Source organism: Leiobunum rupestre, chromosome 2 (assembly GCF_980474605.1).
Source record: "Leiobunum rupestre chromosome 2, qqLeiRupe1.1.hap1, whole genome shotgun sequence".
Lineage (NCBI taxonomy): Eukaryota > Metazoa > Arthropoda > Arachnida > Opiliones > Sclerosomatidae > Leiobunum > Leiobunum rupestre.
The window spans coordinates 8,401,912-8,416,294 of NC_143385.1; positions in this window are offsets into that span (position 1 = coordinate 8,401,912).

Below are 14,383 nucleotides of genomic sequence, written 5' to 3' on the forward strand. Positions count from 1 at the left end.
TCTCTTTTGTCTGCGCATCCTTTTTCCCGTATTCAGAGCCAAAGGAGTCGTGTTTAGAAATCTTACAAATAAGAATTAATCCGCTTTAAAATCGTAACTGCGTGCTAACTTCTCTCTATTTAGTGGAAATCAACGAAAACTTTGTTGATTTAAAAAGGATTCCCCTAACAAAGATTGCGGGCGTTCCTACTTAACTCTCGGTTCCGCCATTTTGTTTGTTTACATCAACTTCTCTATTCATAACATATTTATATTTATTAAATAATTTGTTTCGATTTAGTTTTAATAATATTGATGTTGATTAATATAAAGGTTTACGTATTATTCACATATGAAATATTAAAAATTATTTAGTTGAATTATATTATTCTATAATTTTTAATAATATTATTAAATTAAATATTAAAATTCTATATATTAATTTAATTTTTTTTGATACATCGAAAAAAAAAGTAGTTTTATTGATCTATAGATGGACTTTACGACATATTGCTCAATTAAGCTCAACCCCCAAAAATCCCAAAAAGGTTGCGTCATGGAAACGTGGTGATATCTGTTTCATTGTTTTTAGTAGCTTTGATCCGTTCTTGGTGGCACCATGAATGTATTCCATTCTATCATGAGTCGCGGTGCGTGATGAAAGTCATAAACCTCCATTTCTGAGACTGGCAGGAGACTAGCTAGTGCAGTTCGATATTCGTGGGATAAATTATTATCTTCATGGTCACGCTTTTCTTTATTAAGACGCAACGAAAGAAAGTTCTAACATTAGACCGAAATCATCACGCTATTTGATTAAATAATAAATTTTTGAGCAGTTGTTTGGGAAAACATTTCCGCACCTCTTAAAATTTGATCTTTTGTAAAGCTTGAAATTTATCAAAAATATTTATTAGAGTTTGATTTAATTGCCAATTATAATTATGAACGTTTTATTTATAATTAGGAGCTAGAAATCCTGATTGTTAGATAAATTGTGAACTAGCACTAGCTAGTTTTAAGCGTATTTACTGCTTCGGCAAAATGGTTAATTTTGAAGGATCCTTTGTATCGTGAATTTTGTATAATTGTTTAAGCGTATTTACTTCTTCCGCGAAATTTGATACGTCTTGTCACGAGCTTATCCGGTTTGATGATAACTGCGTCGAAAGTTCGTAATTTATTTACGGGTTTTCTTATCGATTTAGATATACCGGTATATTCAGCCGTATTCTGTTTTAAGGTAAGTTGAACGTCATAACGTATAGAAAAATATACTAGCAAAATCAATCAGGCTTCGGAGCAAAAATAACCAATAGAAAAATATAATAACGCAATCAAGCAACAAATTAATTTAAATAATTAGAAATCAAGCAAAAGTCAATCCAAATATCCACACCAATAGCAAATGTATTAACAAGAAGCGAAAACCTTACCATTAACAAAGCACAAAAAGCTACTTGACTTAACGACAGCTCGCTTATCGATAAACGTCAAACCAACGCCACCGCATTAATATAACTATCAGCCGTATTCAGTTTTAAGGTAAGTTTAACGTCATCTTACCTAAGAGCTTTCATTGGATGGGACGATGACGTCCCCCGCGTTTCACCCCTCGAGACTAAGCGACCTGATTTACGGGATCAGAGTGAGTCGATTGACGTAAATCGCAACTTCCGTCATGATTTCCATAGACTATCAACAGTAACTCAAAAGTGAAATTTATTTAGTCTTTGCTGTTTTCCACCATTTTTCCCAAAATGCCTCTGCCCCTGTAGCACACGGGAGTCGGTTACGGGTCGGTCTTTGGTCGAAAAGTCTGTTTTAGGTCCATGACCAAAAACCGACCCAAAAAGTTTTAATCTTTTTCGAATAAAAAAATATATGTACGTTTTTCAGACTTTTCTTAGTCATGGTGGCGACCACTGTAACACACGGGAGTCGGTTAAGGGTCGGTCTTGGGTTGAAAAGTCGTTTTAGGTCCATGACCAAAAGCCGACCTAAAAAGTCTTAATCTTTAAAAAAAATATATGTACGTATTTCAGACTTTTCTTAGTAAGGGTGCCAACCGAAATTTATAGTGCAATTTCCGACTTAAAAAAGACCTTTCACTATTTTCTGATAATTGAGATTTTGGGCATCTTATCGGTTTCATGAACCCAAAATATTACCAAAAATACTGTGCTAACGTTTTGAATACGTATATAGATAAACGATTAAATCAATAAAATATACAGCAGTGCTAGCTTGTAATATTTTGTTTATTTTTAAATAAAATTTATTGAAAAAGTGATATGCATTGTCAAATTGCTTTACTTTAATCTTGTACAAGATTAAAGATAAAACGAGCTGGCGAACACCGTGATCGACAAAATGACTAAAAATCTTTATCTTCATACTTTTCAACTGACTTATTTTTCTTTAATTCTTAAACACCACTCGTTTGGTTCAAACACCATTAAGTACGTTTTGGGTCGAAAATAAGACTTACCCTGTAGCACGAAGAGTCGATTTAAAGTCGATCTTTGGTCGAAAAGTAGCTTATCGGTCCTGGTCCAAATACCGACTCTAAAAGTCCTAAACGTTTGTGAGATAATAGGTACCTTGTAAACACGTTTTTGATCGTTATGGCGACTCAACATTTTGGACCACTTGCCGACTCTAAAAGTCTTAGCATTTGAACTATTTAGAATCCGAACGCCGACCTTGAATTGTTATAGCTGTCATGACTTGAAAAAGACCTTACACATTTATAGCCCAACCGACGGCCGACTTATATCCGACATTTTATTTGCCAATTAATCGCTCAAAACTGTGAAACTTTTGCGATTTAATAAAACCAATTGAAATATTTTTAAAATAACATCTATTCTGTATTATACTTTTTCGAAAAAGATCATATATTCAACCTGAGAATGTTTCCTTATTAAACAATCTCTCAACTCAAGTAGGTTACATTCGTATAGCTAAATATGTTAGGGTTAGATATTTTTAATGAAGATTTGTAGTTTTACTAAGCCCCAAAAAACTATAGTACCCTATAGAATCAAAAGCTTTCCGACGGAAAGAATTAATTGCTTCACTCCCGTTCATGGGACATCACCAATTACATACATGCATATAGCTATTTATATAGCTATATTTATGACTTTACGTGGTCATTTGCAGTCATATAAAATATCAAAAAAGGAAGTCGGCCCGACTACCTGACGGTGTCGGGCCGACGTCGTTTCGACGTAATTATAGAGTACATTCTTAGTCGGGATGACGTCGGTAATTTTGGGTATTTATCTTGATCGTCGACGTCGGCCCGACCCTACTTTGCCATACCGGCCCACATTTAAAGTCGGCAGAAGTCGAACATACGACGTCGGGCCGACCCTAAATCAAGTAGGACATTTCGACCCTAAATAGTGCAGTGGGCCAACGTCCACCCGACTCCGCGAATGGGGTCTCCCGCCGACGTCGGCCCGACTCCGATTTGCTACAGGGGTGGCGGGAGCTATTGCTGTTATAGCTGCTGTTGCGGAATTAGGCTTAGCGGATAACGCAATTTATAGGAGGCAGCGACGGGCTCCGTTCGAACGGCCGAATAGAGAGTTTTTAGCACAATATCGGATGTCGAAATACGATATACGTAATTTGGGCGAAATATTAAAGCTTCATTTAGAATTGGACAAGCAGTATGTAGGCGCGTTCGTGATAACTGTTGAACAGGAAGTTCTAGCTGCTCTGATGTTTTATGACTCTGGTTCGTTTCAACGAGTAGTAGCAAGTAGCTACGAAAATGGGATAAGCCAACCATCTGTCAGTAGGGCAATAGGAAGAGTAACTGAAGCCATTATAGCTAGAATGCCGAACGTGTGTGCATTTCGAACACAACCAGAGTACGCTGAAGAAACCAAGGTACGTGCAAATGACTTTATTCAACATATAATACACTAATTCTCAGTTTTACTTTTCAGAGATCATTCTTGAGTAGGTGCGTGTTACTACACATTCTTGAAGCGTTGGACTGTACACATGTCAATATAAAAGCACCGAAGGAAAATGGTGTTGAGTACCTTGACCACAAGAACAATTATTCCATCAATGTACAAATAGTCTGCGATAATCATCTGAAAATTACCAACCTTGCTGCATCCATGACTCATTTATTTGGCGTCACTCGGGTATGTTCCGAGATTTCGTGCATAATAGAATGCCTGTGGGATATCTGCTTGGTGATAATGGGTATGGCTTGCAACCCCGTGTTATGACTCCATTTCTAAACCCTAACACTCCAAAAGAGGTAGAGACGAGTCAGGCCCACTTTTTTTCCCGGCCCGACCCGACCCGTAAAACGTAGAAATAAATTTTGCCCGATCCGACCCGACCCAAAATAATTAAATTAAAATTTTGCCCAACCCGACCCGACCCGTAATTTTTAAAATTTAATTTTGCCCGACCCGACCCGTAATTTTTAAAATTTAATTTTGCCCGACCCGACCCGACCCGTAAAATTGAAAATAATTTTTGCCCGACCCGACCCGATATATTAAAAAATCGATTTTGCCCGGCCCGGCCCGGAAACCCGACAAGACCCGAAAACCAGATAATTCCTGAAAACCCGACTCGACCAGGAAACCCGATAAGACCCGAAGAACCGCCGCAACCCATAGCATGAAGCTTTTTTTTATTTTATTATATAGTGTAGATGTAGATATGCAATACAAAATATACACGACGAGAAAATAGTAAGCGGGTTTGATGGGATTTTTAAATTGCTGTAGCATCGTTCAATCTCTTTTTTCTTCTTCGTGTATCTCGCTTTATATATAAAGAGAGTACGCAAATGCTTCACTCACTATAACTAGACGCCGAGCCGTTTTCGCCATTGAATTGGGAATAGTACCGCTAGAATGACATATAGGCGCGTTCGGTAGTCGTGGTTTCGCGAAACAAATTTTGAAATTTCGGATGGCGCCACCGATTATAATTTTAATAAAACATTTAATAAAACCGTAACAATCCAAACTTAGACGACATGACAAACTTTTTTTCACTTACCTCCCCCAAACGTACTCTCTTCGGTACGCCCCTGCAACTCAGATGACCGCCTTCACCTTGTTCGTTCAAAGCCGTATCAGCGGAAGGAACTACCTCAATGGACCGGATTGGCAACTTATGCAGGGTTCATACAAACATGGAAATCAGTGAAAACCTGGAAATATCAGTGAAATTTATTTTAAGCAAAAAAGTAGGGGAAATATCAGGGAAAATTAAAATTTTCCTGAAAAATTAGGGAAATCAGGGAAAACGATTATGAAAACTCCAAATTATATGCAATTTGTTTTAGTATTACTGAAATTATTACTTAGTATTGAATTCATACGTTCAATCTTGACTATATTATATTAGAAAGTGTAACAGTAATGCTTTTAACATTTTGGAGACCCGTATAGATTTAAAAAGTACACCTGGAAAATATTCAAAACTACTCTGGAAAACCTGGAAATATCAAGGAAAGTGGTTTTTGAAATATTGTATGAACCCTGTTATGTCATGGGCCACAGCATTAAACAAATCCAGGAAGTTGGTGGCTGCATAACCAGTGCGTTCCCTGGATAAAGATGTTTTGTCAATTAAGTACTGTACATTTGAAGTGCAGGGAAAAACTTCAACTTGAATACGTACTGAGTTGCGAAATCCCCAAACTGCGCAGAGACAATGGTACTCCTGTGAAAGACATTCATATATTACAAGGTGTTCAGATCTTTTGGAGTAAGATATTACTAATCATTGCTGTGCGTTATTCATTGAAATAATGGGTTTTGTGGGGGTATGTGTTAAATAATGTTTCTATATTAATTTCTCGCATGTTTGTTATTTTCTTTCATTTATTCGATTTCATTTTTGTTTGTATTTTGATTCTGGAATATTGTGCATGTACACTGTTTTTTTGACATCTGTTATGTTTTTGGTTGCTTTTTCAATGTCTTAACCTATTGTTTTTATTATTTTTTAATTTCGGTACTCATTCCTAAATTTTGAGCTACCTAAGTAGTTAGTTATTTCATTGGAACTATGTATTGCTAAGCATGAATTGCATTTTGGTAACCTTTTGTTAATTAGTATATTTGGTTTTTTTATTGTCGTACTCGTTACTTCCTGAAGGAACTGGTGTCTCTTGGGAAAGAGCGGAATCGATTCTCCCTGGTATCCCTTTATACGTGACCTTAGCTACGAAAGGGCTAGTGCGCTTCTCCGTTGGAGTCAATTTAGGCACATCCAATGAAATACTCCACCAGTTTATCGCAACTTCCGCTAACATTAGCAGCTTTTGTCCTGAATTCTTTTTTAAGGGTGCTCCGTTACCTCCTAATTTCTTCAGGCTGTCTGTTGTTATGTCCAACTTCATTAACACAGTTGGTGATGGTGTCCCGTAATTCAGATTGAGCGGATGACAGAGCCCCTCCTTTATGGTTTCTTAATGCAGCAAAACTATCATCCTCCATCTTCGATAAAAGTACTTCAATTTCTTCATGACTGTACGTTTTATTTTTTGTCTTAGGCCCCATAACAAATAGAAATAAAACATAATTTCTTTATTATCACAGCTTGAACTAAATCAGCAAAACTAATAAAAGAAGAAATTTGTATGTCATACCTGCTTTATATACAAAATATTATTCCATAAATAGAAAGAAGAACCATTGTTTTATTTTAAAAATTGTGTATTTCATGAATTTTTAGTTGTATTCCTATGATGTCATTGGATTAAATTAATGGCAAAAGGATGAATATTAGCACCAATATTGAATGTAAATTCTAAATCCTACTGCAACATTTGAAATTTCTAGTGTTTCGAGTTTTACGTAACAGGGGGGGGGGGGGGGGGTTGAAATAAAGGTTTACAAGTTTTTGGTGTATATAGCGGGGGGCCTTCACACCAGGCGCGCAATTTGAAAGTAAACAAAAGTATACGTTTGAGGGCACGTTGTAGATGGCAGTCAAATCAAGGTCAAATTTCGTTTGGAGGTCACGCTATAGATGGCAGTCAAATCAAGGTCAAATTACGTTTGGAGGTCACGCTGTAGATGCCAGTCAAATCAAGGTCAAATTACGTTTGGAGGTCACGCTGTAGATGCCAGTCAAATCAAGGTCAAATTACGTTTGGAGGTCACGATGTAGATGCCAGTCAAATCAAGGTCAAATTTCGTTTGTAGGTCACGCTATAGATGGCAGTCAAACCAAGGTCAAATTACGTTTGGAGGTCACGCTGTAGATGGCAGTCAAATCAAGGTCAAATTTCGTTTGGAGGTCACGCTATAGATGGCAGTCAAATCAGGGTCAAATTACGTTTGGAGGTCACGCTGTAGATGGCAGTCAAATCAAGGTCAAATTACGTTTGGAGGTCACGCTGTAGATGCCAGTCAAATCAAGGTCAAATTACGTTTGGAGGTCACGCTTTAGATGGCAGTCAAATCAAGGTCAAATTACGTTCGGAGATCATGCTGTAGATGGCAGTATTTGTTTATGGGTTATTTCTCCAAATAAATGGCACTTCATTATGTGCTTTGAGTTATGCTCAAATAGATGGCAATTAAATATTTTTTCCGGCAACCGCGTAACTCACTCTGATCCCGCTAATCAAGTCGCTTAGCCCAATGAAAGCTCTTAGGTAAGATGACGTTAAACTTACCTTAAAACAGAATACGGCTGATAGTTGTATTTAAGCGGTGGCGTTGGTTTGACGTTTATTGATATACGAGCTGTCGTTTAGTCAAGTGGCTTTTTGTGCTTTGTTAATGGTAAGGTTTTCGCTTCTTTTTAATATATTTTTCATTGGTGTGGATATTTGGATTGACTTTTGCTTAATTTCTAATTAATTGAATTAATTTGTTGCTTGATTGCGTTATTATATTTTTCTATTGGTTATTTTTGCTCTGAAGCCTGATTGATTTTGCTAATAAATTTTTCTATACGTTATTTTTGCTTTGAAGCCTGATCGATTGGGTGATTATTCCCAGCAAACACAAATCGTCCCTGGGACGTCCAAGCATGGTCCATAGAGCCCAGCTTGGTCCCGTCCAAAATTCGTCCTACGGGACGAATAACGGACGTCCCATTTTAGTCCTCGTAGTACCAATTTCGCGACATCCGATATTCAGCCCAATCGACGTCGCATGGATCTCCACTATTCGTCCGAAATGTTTCGTCCATCAATGTTATCTAGAGGCGCGTTTATCAGCAATTAATTTTAATTTGTTTCACCTGTATTTGTAATTGAGCTGATAATGATTAATGAACCACAAAATATTAATTTTATTATGAATAATATTATTTAAATTTACGAGTTTATTTAACTAGAATTAATGAAATTACGTGTTAAATCAAAACTACTTAATTATTTAATTAATTTTATCATTCTGTTCTTAATTTTTATATATTTTTATATTATTATTTTCTTAATTTTTATTTCCATTATTTTCATTTGATGAATTATTTCTACAATCACAGCGAATTACTGCGAAAAAGCTGATCTAAGTTGGCCGCGCTAAAGTCCTTTTAAAATATCTAGTAGCTCAGTTTGTAGTTTCTTTTGTACGACGCCATTACTCGATAGTTTGGAATAGGTCATCATAAAGTCCATAATGCGTTCTACACAAACGTTAAAGATTATAACATAGTAATATCTAGTATCGCTGATAATATATCATAAGAGTAAGTATTTTATTAAAAAACTCTTTGATTTTTTTAATGATTTTAATTCGATTTTTTAAATGTGTATTTTACAGAGGTAGGAAGAAAATATGTTTGATCAAAGTCTATTTTGACTCGTTACCTTCATCCAAGTAAGATTTGGATAAATATTAAAATTAAGCTTCGAGAAACAGCAATTTCTAGAGTACATTTTTCATCCGATAGTCTTAAATTTTTTTAAGGAATAGTATTAAATGGCTTAGTTTTATTTTGCTTCTGATATAAAAATTAATTTTGTTTTTTTTTACATTTGTTTAAGGAAGGTTTTTTTAATTTTTTAATAGTTTAGTTCGAAATTTATTTTGTTATATAAAAATTAAATAACTATATAAGTTTTGTAATTTATATGTTAACTGCTAATACTTAAGTTTCCAACTTTCGAAAACATATCGTAAAAATTTAATAACCTTATATAATAAATTTAAATTCTTAATTTTTATGCAGAGTTCGTGTTATTACAATCAAATTGTACACTTGTTGCAGGATTTTTTTGATTATCTTGTATTTTAATGTTTTGAATAAAATTTTAATATCAAGTTTGGCTTTTTAAATTATTTGTTCAGAATACGATATCCAATGAACGTCCTAGTTTCATCCCTATTGAGCCATGATTGAACCAAAATAAAGGCCTAAAGACATCTCTAGGTTTTATAGAAAGACATCCAGGGGACCGCCGTAATCGCCGTCGGACGTCCGAAAACTCGTCCCTGGGACGTAACACCAGAGATCCTGGCAGATATAGAGATGCGAAACTCCCTATACCCTAAGCAAACCAGTTTTTTTCAAATTTTTGCCGATCGCAGCGACGCCTGTACGTGGGGAGTAATCGCAGAGATCCTAGGATTGTTACCGTTGTTTACAATTTTTGCGTCTCTCGGCTTGAAACGGGCGCTTCCTTCCGGCCGAAGGGCGGCGCTGATGCTTTTTTTTGTCAGGTTTTCGGCGGAGTTTCGCATCTCTATAACTGCCAGGATCTCTGGTACTACGGCTCTAGACAAACCAGACATTTGGTCGTCCTTTAACGTCCAACCGACGTCAACCCCGGATTTTGGGATGTCTTACGGACGAAGGCAAGATCCAAGTGTGACGTCTATCGGATGTCCAAAGGACGTTTTTGTGTTTGCTGGGTTTTTATACTTTTCAATTGGTAAGTTTTGCGTTGAAGCCTGATCGACTGGGTAATAATTATATATTTTTCTATTGGTTATTTTTTATTTGAAGCCTGATCGACTGGGTTATAATTATATATTTCCTATTGGTTATTTTTGCTTTGAAGCCTGATCGACTGGGTTATAATTATTTATTTTTCTATTGGTAATTTTTGCTTTGAAGCCTGATCGACTGGGTTATAATTATATATTTTTCTATTGGTTATTTTTTTCTCTGAAACCTGATCGATTGGGCTAATATAATATATTTTTCTATTCGTTATTTTTGCTTTGAAGCCTGATCGATTAGGTTAATATTATTTATTTTTCTATTCGTTATTTTGGCTCTGAAACCTGATCTATTGGGTTATTATTATATATTTTTCTAGTGGTTATTTTTGTTCTAAAGCCTGATCGACTGGGTTATTATTATGTATATTTTTGTGCTCCGAAGCTTGGTCGATTGGGATTTTTAATATTTATTTTTTATTGTGTTGAGCTTATGGGCGGTATTGCTGCGTTGAAATTCTTCTTCTTGTTGTAAAACGGTTTAAAGTTGTTTTTTTTTGTATTGTTTTTTATTTCGTTGACGCTCACCGTCACGACGTTTTTAACTCAGTTTGATTGGATATTTCGTTATTGTAATGTTTATGTGTAGGGTGTGAATGTTGAGTTTGTGTTCTGACGGTTGCGTGTGTGGAGTCTGTTGAGTCTGTTGTGTTTGTGTTTGTTGTGTTTATACGGGCGTTTTCTCTTCAACTTCTTCTTATTGACTTTTGGGTATTCGTCTTAGTGTCAATTTGCGATTTATTGGCGCCGGGCGGGAATCGAACCCGGGTCTGGTGCAGGGACGTCATTTCAGGATTTTTCAGGGGGGGGGGGCAGAACTTGAGTGTCCAATGGTCTAATGGCGGGAGCCCCAGGGGCCAGCGCACCGAAACTGGTATTTTTAAAGGGCAAAAACTTGTTTAACTTATACTTCATTTTCAGCTTCAATTGCGCTTTCGCCGGAACTGTGGAACACCAAAGATTTCGGTCATAAATAAAAATTCGCACCAAGAATATGTATTTATATTTAGCAAAAATTTAATATGTTGAGATTACGTTGAGCACCTTTACCCCGTGTAGGTTCTAATTCGGAACGATATTAAAACTTTTCACGAATTTTGTCATAAGTGAACTATAAATATGACTTGAAATAAGTTTCAAGGTTTATTTAAAAGCTAGTTTCATAACTTTTCATCCATTGGTTCGTTCAGAATGTATGTTTAAAGTAGACGAAAATTTTAAGGCGCTGAATCTTGCACAGTCTTAAGCCTCGGTTTAATATACTGCGTATTTTGAAACGGAAAAACCCGATTACTATCGTTAAAGCTTGGTTAAATGATGGTGAACGCTCCTTGTAATAAGAAACAAATAACGAAATACGTTCTAAGCTTATTTAACGCCAAAAATTCCACGTATTTCATTATTTGTTTCGTATTATAAATATCATATTATTAATCCAAGATTTAACGATAGTAATCGGGTTTTTCCGTTTCACAATACGCAGTAGATTAAACCGAGGCTTAAGACTGGGAAAGATTCACCGCCTTCAAATTTTCGTCTACTTTAAAGAATAATTCTGAACGAACCAATGGATGAAAAGTTAACAAAACTAGCTTTTAAATAAACCTTCAAACTTATTTCAAGTTATATTTATAATTCACTGATGACCAAATCCGCGAAAAGTATTAATATCGTTCCGAATTACAACCTACTTTCTAAAATATCATTTTGCTCTCTAATACGCGCGTTGACAACGCAAACTTATTATATTATTAATGTTAATAATTTTAATTAATATTATTTTTGAATGTTATAAAGCAATAAACGGTTTTTAAAGATGATTTTATATTACATTTAAGTTCATATAAACGGGAAAATTTGTATGTTGAATATTTCTTATATCATTTGGTAGGTTGATTCGCTCGCGTTCTACATGTCGAACAGTCTCATCGGTGTCGTGTTTTATTTTCAAAGCATTGATACTGGTCTTTTGGATTTATTCCTTACGGCAGTCAATATGAACTTAAATTGAAGTGACCCATTATTCCGACTTTCCCATCATTTTGTCTCACACAACCTTCACAATAGCTTCATTTTCAAGAGATTTATTGCAGAAATAACAATAGTTAGCTGGGTGGTAAATTTTAAACGTGGTTACATGAAGAGCGGCGGATGCGTTTTAAGTCAACGAAGGCGCAAAATTGTAAGACGCGTTTCGGGTACAACGTTAAAACCGCGAATACGACACAACGATTGCTCGTATGGGAAATAGCCGGACCCTAATGTTCCTACTTGGGTTTATAGCCGTACATACAATACTAACGTAGATATTCGCGATAAACCATTACTGTGCACCGGTTTCCCCCATAACCATTGCTCCTAAAACAACTATTTCAAACAGTAACCTGTGAAAAGATATGTTTTTGTTTGAGTAATTACTCCTAAAATATATAATTTCGGAATTTTGAACCATTCTTCATTTCTTATTTAAAAAAACTAGCTTTCTATGATTTGAAAGAAACGCGTTTTCTAGTGCGTTCTTAGCGATTGGAAATTATGGTAAAAAGAAAACTATTTCTAACACTAACCTGTGAAAAGATATGTTTTCTTTTGAGTATGTACTCTTACACGATTTGATTACGCAGTTTTGAGCCATTCTTCAACTTTAATTAAACATAAGTTACTTTAAAGATTTAAAAAAAAACGCGTTAGCGTCGAGCTAAAGTCGGCCATTTAATTTTAGGCGAAATAGAGTGTTAGTTCACCTGTTTGGCACCGATGGCGTAACCTTCGTTGCCAGCGAAACGAAAAGCATGGGCCAAAGGCAGGGTTTTTTAAAAGTTCTAATCGGACCCCACGACAAAATTTCAAAAATCGTTCTAGTTTGTTATCCGATTTCTATGGTTACAGTTTCCTTTTACAGCACAGTCCTACTAAAAACGCAACAATCCGCAGAAAACTTCCCAGTTTAAAATAAAAAAGAAACAAAATCAATGGCCAGACCGTCGCTGGTTTAGTCACCGAAGCTTAAATATTTTAATTATCGCGAATTCTACTGCATTCCGCTTGGGTCGTTTTATCTCTAGTTCCCGTAGTGATATATATTATTTGGTTTTACGTGGCACGATTCAACGAAATACAACCCTAAATCATTTTAAGTGTTAAAATAAATACTTACAACTTACGAGAAGTTACTTCTTTTATTTTCTAACTTCTGAGAAACTCGGAAAACGCCTCAGCAGTGCTACACTACACCGACTACTGAAAATACGGGAACGACTCATAATAACGAAAATCACAACTCCGAATACAAAATTCCCATAAATTCCCATATCGCCGAATTCCCATTTCTCCGAATTCCCATAACTCCGAATTCCCATTACGTAGAATTCTCATATCTTCGAACCAAAACCGCGAATAGAAAATTCCCATAACTTCGCATTCCCATAACTTCGAGTTTGTTTTCGTTGTAAAGCTCTCTTGCGGAAGTGAATAGGAGAAAGCGTGTTGATTTCAAATAAATGATGAAAAAAGGACTATAATTAACGGAAATAATGGAAAGATTCAATAGGCCATATCATAAGTAACATAATAACAGTAAGTATGACAATTAACGAGATTTACAACGGAACTGATCTTCATAGCTATTGCGCAATCCAGATGTTTTATCAGCACAGAGCCCCCTAGTGTCTAAAACACGCGAGACTTCCGCCTAAGCCAAACTATCTGGTTTCCGATAGATCGGCGGAATATTACACTTAATTGATAAAATAAAAAATAAAATTCGGCGGCACGAGCCCAAATGAAATATGTTTTTTGGCACGCGGGCTTCAAATCAAAGGCAAAGTTCCTCACGACTCCAGAACGGGCTCTCCGTTTTTTTTTATTATATTCTTAAAGAAAATTATTCACCAAGGACGGTAACTTCAAGAGAGTATCTTTGTCGCAAAAAGGTTCTGTAAGGAAATTAGAATTAAAGCAATAGAAAGTGTCCTACTTATTGTAGTTATGGCACCTATGGCTATATCTAGTTATATATTTGAAACTCAGGTATTATAAATATCATACGTCTATAATATTATTCAATAAGTATATCACTTTGGAAAATATTTTACTAACGTCTCGTAAGAGCTAATCACAGAGTGACGTCATCATGGTACGAAAATCGCCCGGCTAGACACGATAAGGAGCAGACGCAAAACGTCACCGAAGTCCATTATAAAGTCTCTCGTATCTAGCTCTCAGTAAAAGTTTTTCATGTAAAAGGAAGTGACAGACTTATGTAAAATATTATAAACTTATGTAAATATGTACTGGTGAAATAACATCACCCGAGTTCAACTGATAAATTACCTATACTTGAAAATTATAATTAATGATTATTTGTAATTTAAGATTAAATCTTGTCACATCAGGGCCGTGCCGAGCTTTCGTGGGGCTTGAACTTTTCCCGTGGGCACCTT